The sequence below is a fragment of the Palaemon carinicauda genome, chromosome 28 (assembly GCF_036898095.1).
Source record: "Palaemon carinicauda isolate YSFRI2023 chromosome 28, ASM3689809v2, whole genome shotgun sequence".
NCBI lineage: Eukaryota > Metazoa > Arthropoda > Malacostraca > Decapoda > Palaemonidae > Palaemon > Palaemon carinicauda.
This window is the reverse complement of record NC_090752.1, coordinates 96,063,747-96,069,590: the sequence shown is the minus strand read 5'-3', so window position 1 is coordinate 96,069,590 and position 5,844 is coordinate 96,063,747. Positions and strand designations below refer to the sequence as shown.

Here is a 5,844-nt window from a genome sequence, read left to right as displayed (position 1 = left end):
TTCGTCCAGCGAAAGAGGCAATCTACCTACTCCTATGAGCACGGAAAGTCATTTAGGAAATGCAAGAGTCTGGAAATTTTACGAAAGATATTTTGCCTCGGGGCAAAGCATTTTACAACACGCACTTTGTGAGATTAATCTCACACAACTCCTTTAAACTTAGAGAGAGAGAGAGAGATAGAGCAGGAGCCCACAGTGGTTTGGGTAGCTGAAAAGCGAACCAATTTTCTTAGTCATAGTGATGTTGTATGTACATCACTGTTTATGAAAACTGAAGTCTGCCGGGGATCTGGTGGTGGGTGTGGCCCTCAGCGGCATGAAAGTGATATGGAAAAATTGACCTAGATCAGCTGGAAAGTGAACCACTTGATAATGGTGTTGAAATGTCCCTTATACCTCCAGGAACTGGGAATGGGTACTGACAGACTTTTTGTGTGGTGGCATGACCCTGACAGACTTACGTAACTGCCACGTCAAAATTGACTTAGATCAGCTGAAAAGCGAACCGAATGAAACTTGTTGTAAAATCATCAATACCACCCCAGGTATAGTGAATGACCACTGACAGACAGTTTCTGTGGTGGGGTACCCCTGACAGACATGCCCAAATGACCAGACCCCATAAGTGACCTAGATCAGCTGAAAAGCGAACCAAATGAAACTTGTTGTAAAATTATCAGTACCACTCCAGGTATAGTGAATGACCACTGACAGACAGTTTCTGTGGTGGGGTACCCCTGACAGACATGCCCAAATGACCAGACCCCATAAGTGACCTAGATCAGCTGAAAAGCGAACCGAATGAAACTTGTTGTAAAATCATCAGTACCACCCCAGTTATAGTGAATGACCACTGACAGACAGTTTCTGTGGTGGGGTACCCCTGACAGACATGCCCAAGTGACCAGACCTCATAAGTGACCTAGATCAGCTGAAAAGCGAACCAAATGAAACTTGTTGTAAAATTATCAGTACCACTCCAGGTATAGTGAATGACCACTGACAGTTTCTGTGGTGGGGTACCCCTGTCAGACATGCCCAAATGACCAGACCCCATAATTAATTCCTTCAGGACCAAGATGTAATGATACCTTGTAACACTGGTCACTACATCCAAGTCCAGAAGGGGTTAAGCTAGATTAGCTTGTAAGTGAAACTGATGAAATAGAATGAAACGAACATATAAAATTATCATGTATACTCATCACTGGCCAATGTTGAAGTGAACATTGTTTCCCATAGAACATCTATATCCCTGACAATGTAATACATAAAAATATTGAAGTAGTAAATATAAATAAAATTGAAATTATGTTTTCTGAAAGACACCAAAGTAAATAACGCCATCCTGATAATAAGTGCTTATCATTGAACAGTTACAATGGATTAAGTGCATTTCCTTAAACATATATCTAATATCTAATATTTAATATCTAATATCATACATGCACAATAGAATTGATCAGACTGAATGAAAATATAATCCATAATAATTCCTTTCACATCATTGTGGATGCTGAGAAATAATAGTAAAAAAAAGAGGGATAGATCCGGCTGGCCATGTATATTACATCGTTAAATGTTTTGTGACACATACTATAACCTTGCATTAAATGCATTGGGTCAATGGAGGACCAACTATTAAATATACTAATCCATCTCTTCAGTATCAGAATCTGAGTCCTCACTCCATGGCTCATCCTCACACTGGTCATAGTCACTCAGTTCATCAATATTATCTGTTTCATCACTGTTTCCTCTGATTGACTAAGAATATCCTGATCTTTGTCACTGTCATTAGCAAATAAAGAATCAGGAACGGCTGGTCCGTCAAACCAGGTTGGCTGCAACAAGTCACCATCTACTGCCCAACCATAATCAGTGGCGCATAGGCCTTGATCAGGTGATTTTGTGTTAGCATGACTCCACAAAACTGTCACGTAGTGTGCCCTCAGTAGTTTTTTCTTATGTGCCCGACGTGTTGGGGGCAACAATGCGCAGTCAACCTTTTTGATATTAAGAAGTGGGTTTTCCTGAAAGGAATGTGGAATCATATGACAAAATACTTCAAAAGAGAATGTTCTTAAGTTGGATTAGATTGAAATAATTGAGTAATGTACTCAGAATGCTTTTTGTGTCAAAATAAATGTGGGTTGTTAAGACCCTAGAGTGAGAGACAGAAAGAAATATCATAGAATGTGCATTGGAGGTTACGATTTGAATACATTGTTACTCTCTTAAGTCAATTCAAGGGAGACATGTTACATCCTGAAAACCCAACACACTTGATACATATATACCTTATCTACTGTGCCCGACATCTGCATAATTTTTCTATAACGTGCTTCATCTACATTATGTTCTTTGTTTTGGCCATACATCTTGCAAACAAACTCGAATGCCACGTCTATGTCAACTTCACCATCAACTTCACCCATGTTGGAGAACAACTGGAGAAAGCTTCTAGTTGGGTCCTTCTCAAGTATTTCCAGAGGTTTGACTTTGCCTTTCCTGAAAGGGAATATGAATCATGTAGGTAACAACGGCATGACTCTCTTCAAACTAATTAACTTCATTTTGTCATGATTCTAAATCTTTGCTGTACAATGAGTATGCCAACTCAATCTGCCATTTAAAGGTGGAACAAAATCCTACTTGTAAAAGGCTGATGTGAAGTCACATCCAGTGAATGCTTGGTACCCCGGCAGTGCTTTTGGGAGTCCTGATTTTCGCTCCTCACGGACCTCTACAATATTGGTGACATTAATGTATCGCCTGCTGTTTCCGCTGCCACAGTCCATGAAGACATTTTTGGAGGACCTCACTTCTGGGTCTTGATTTCCAAGTATACCAATAAGTATAATGAGAACATCTGTATCGGATGCTCGTACAAGGACCTTGCTCCCTGAGGTATTTTCCAGGTGGAATGCTATAAGGGTATCTGCTTCCTCGTGGTTGGCCTGGAGGTGAGCTGGGCTGGTCACTGAGATCTCCTGGAAATCATTTGGCGTATATTGGAAATATTCACCGCCATAAGAGGCATACAGTGTTTTTCCATTTAGGATGTTCCAATAGTGATTTCCCCCCATTCCTTTAGCAGAAATTTTCCAAGTTCGTTTTTGAACATTCCATTCTTGAGAAGTTTTGCTCCTTTATGTCTCATTGTTTGGTTAGGTCCAGTGATTGTGTAAACAGAATCTTCTGCACCACGCAATTTTCTCTCACTGTCCTTGACTGAATTTTCGATGTACTTATCAAGGCAGACATGGATTTCATCCCCTCCATCAGTGCATACTGTAGATAGAATGGTTCGGGCAATAGCTCCATACGATGTTCCAACATTCATAACTGACAAGACAGAATGAATAAGCAGGCCTCCATCATAAATCCGAACACAAATACCTTGATGTACCTCTGTTGGGATTGGTGTGTCTTTCTGGAACTCTTCCACCCTATTCAGTAATGTATGCTTCCTGCTCTTCAAGAGTGCTCCATCAGCATGTGCCAGGGAAAGAGGATATGACGTGATTGGGTACCTGAGAACGTGCCTGAGATCAAAGTTGGTATTTTCGGCCACAACAATGATGATTCTTATGAATAAGTCCCCCAGACTTTCAACCCTCTTTGCAGTTTCTGTAGCAGGAGTCGTCCCTTTTTCTTCTTCTTTTCGTTTTCAGATGCGAAGTTATTCACCCTTATCCTTTTTACTGACTTCAGAAATCTTGCCGAGTCCTTGTGCCACTCACTTTCGAATTGTTGTCTTGCTACCTGCCCCCTCTGCAATGTTCTGAGGAGATACTTCTCAGTTTTTTTTGTTGCCGCCCACCCAGTTGCAAGGTTCACCATTGTGTCTGGAGCTTCAGGACTGAAGGGATTGTAGAATTCGTCTATTTTCTCACTTAGAGCCTGCATTTGCTTGTTGTCTTTTCTTATTCTGTATGAACGGCACTGTTCTGTGGCACTCTCTCCCACTTCAAGTCCAGCAATAGTTCTCAGCTCCAGTACGGCCATGGCTCTCTGTGTCATGGTCATGGACCATCTTCGTCTGGCATTTTCAGAATTTCTGAAGGCTACAATCCCTTTCATACTGGACGCTGCATCCCGATTTACTGTCTGTTCAAGTGAGAGATCAACTGCCGACCTGGAGTAGTTCTTCTTTGTTCGCTGTATTGAAAAAGCCCCCGTCTGAAGTATTTCTCTGAGTTGAGGGTGGGAAGATGTCAGCTTGTGTAGAAACATTGTTCCCCATCTGGCGTAATTTGGACGATTTAAAGAGAAGAAGACATCCAGTATGACTGGGAAAACATCTATGTATCCACCTACATCATTTGTTTTAACACAACGCTGTAGCTCACGGTGTACCCTGTTTACCTTATCAGATTTTGTGTTGTGTATGCGTCAACATCTTGGGGATCACCTCCATTACTTGTGTATTCAGCTTTGTACTTATTCAACAATGATGTCACCATCAGAGACTTTTCATTTTGGATAATTTGTTCTGTGATGAAACCACAGAGTGATTTGAACGCCCTTTTATGGATATCATGAGGTGTTGCACAACTTGTTTCTGCCACTTCTGTCTCATGCATGAAATGCCATCTGCACGACTTGTGGTATTTACCCTCTTTGGCAATAAGATCAATATTGCCCATGATCAAACTTTTGAAATGGTAATTTGTGGATCTATGGGTCCGCTCCAATAGTGTATCACAGCCACCTTTTGTTGCAATTGATGTAAGTGGTTCCTCTTTTCCCCGTTTCTTTTTCCTCTCCTTCCCACAGAAGATACACTCTCTCTTTAAGATGCCATGTCTCTCTGTCTTTGGCAAGACACTGCTTGACCTTGTATCTCTCTTTGATGGACCCAACTCATCTTTCGGTCTCTTCACAGCAGTGTATCTTCGGTGGCAGGAGGGATGGTACATTTCACCACAAAAGTCAGAGCTCATAATCCTCCTTGTGACTTCTTCATATTTGTCACTCATCAGGATGGAACGAATGGATGCTGCATTCTTCAAGGAGGGTCCTGTTCTCTCAATTCTCTTCAACTGTTTATCCTCTTCAGTTAACGTTTTGCAGATGAAACAGATGGAGGCCACCGCACCATTTTCATTACCCTAGGAAAAAAACATCCACAAATAACAAACTACTTAATACCATTAGTGCTTCATACAATAACAAATGTTTGTTCTAAAACGATCTGAAAACACCACTAAAACAAGTAGAAGTTGAAATTTTCATTACCTTCCCGTTTACTCTTGGTGATGTACATTTATTATCATCTCCAGTTTGAGATGGCTCCTCTGTGAAACTTTCCAATAAATCTTCCACCTGGGAAGGAGATTTGCCTTGGTCCATTTCTTCAATTACTTTGAACCTAAAAAAAATTTAATGTTGTAAAGCACATTGAAAGATTGATTGTCAATCACTATACCTGGGGTGGTACTGATAATTTTACAACAAGTTTCATTTGATTCGCTTTTCAGCTGATCTAGGTCTCTTATGGGGTCTGGTCATTTGGGCATGTTTGTCAGGGGTACTCCACCACAGAAACTGTCTATCAGTGGTCATTCACTATACCTGGAGTGGTACTGATAATTTTACAACAAGTTTTATTTGGTTCGCTTATCAGCTGATCTAGGTCACTTATGGGGTCTGGTCATTTGGGCATGTCTGTCAGGGGTATCCCACCACAGAAACTGTCTGTCAGTGGTCATTCACTATACCTGGGGTGGTACTGATGATTTTACAACAAGTTTCATTCGGTTTGTTTTTCAGCTGATCTAGGTCAATTTTGATGTGGCAGTTACGTAAGTCTGTCAAGGTCACGCCACCACACAAAAA

The 5,844-nt window shown here is 41.1% G+C and overlaps 1 pseudogene; it reads right to left on the bottom strand.

The window, feature by feature from the left end:
- Window positions 1-1,721: 1,721 nt before the first annotated feature.
- Window positions 1,722-4,652, bottom strand: LOC137621952 (uncharacterized; annotated as a pseudogene).
- Between the last annotated feature and the right edge of the window lie 1,192 nt (window positions 4,653-5,844).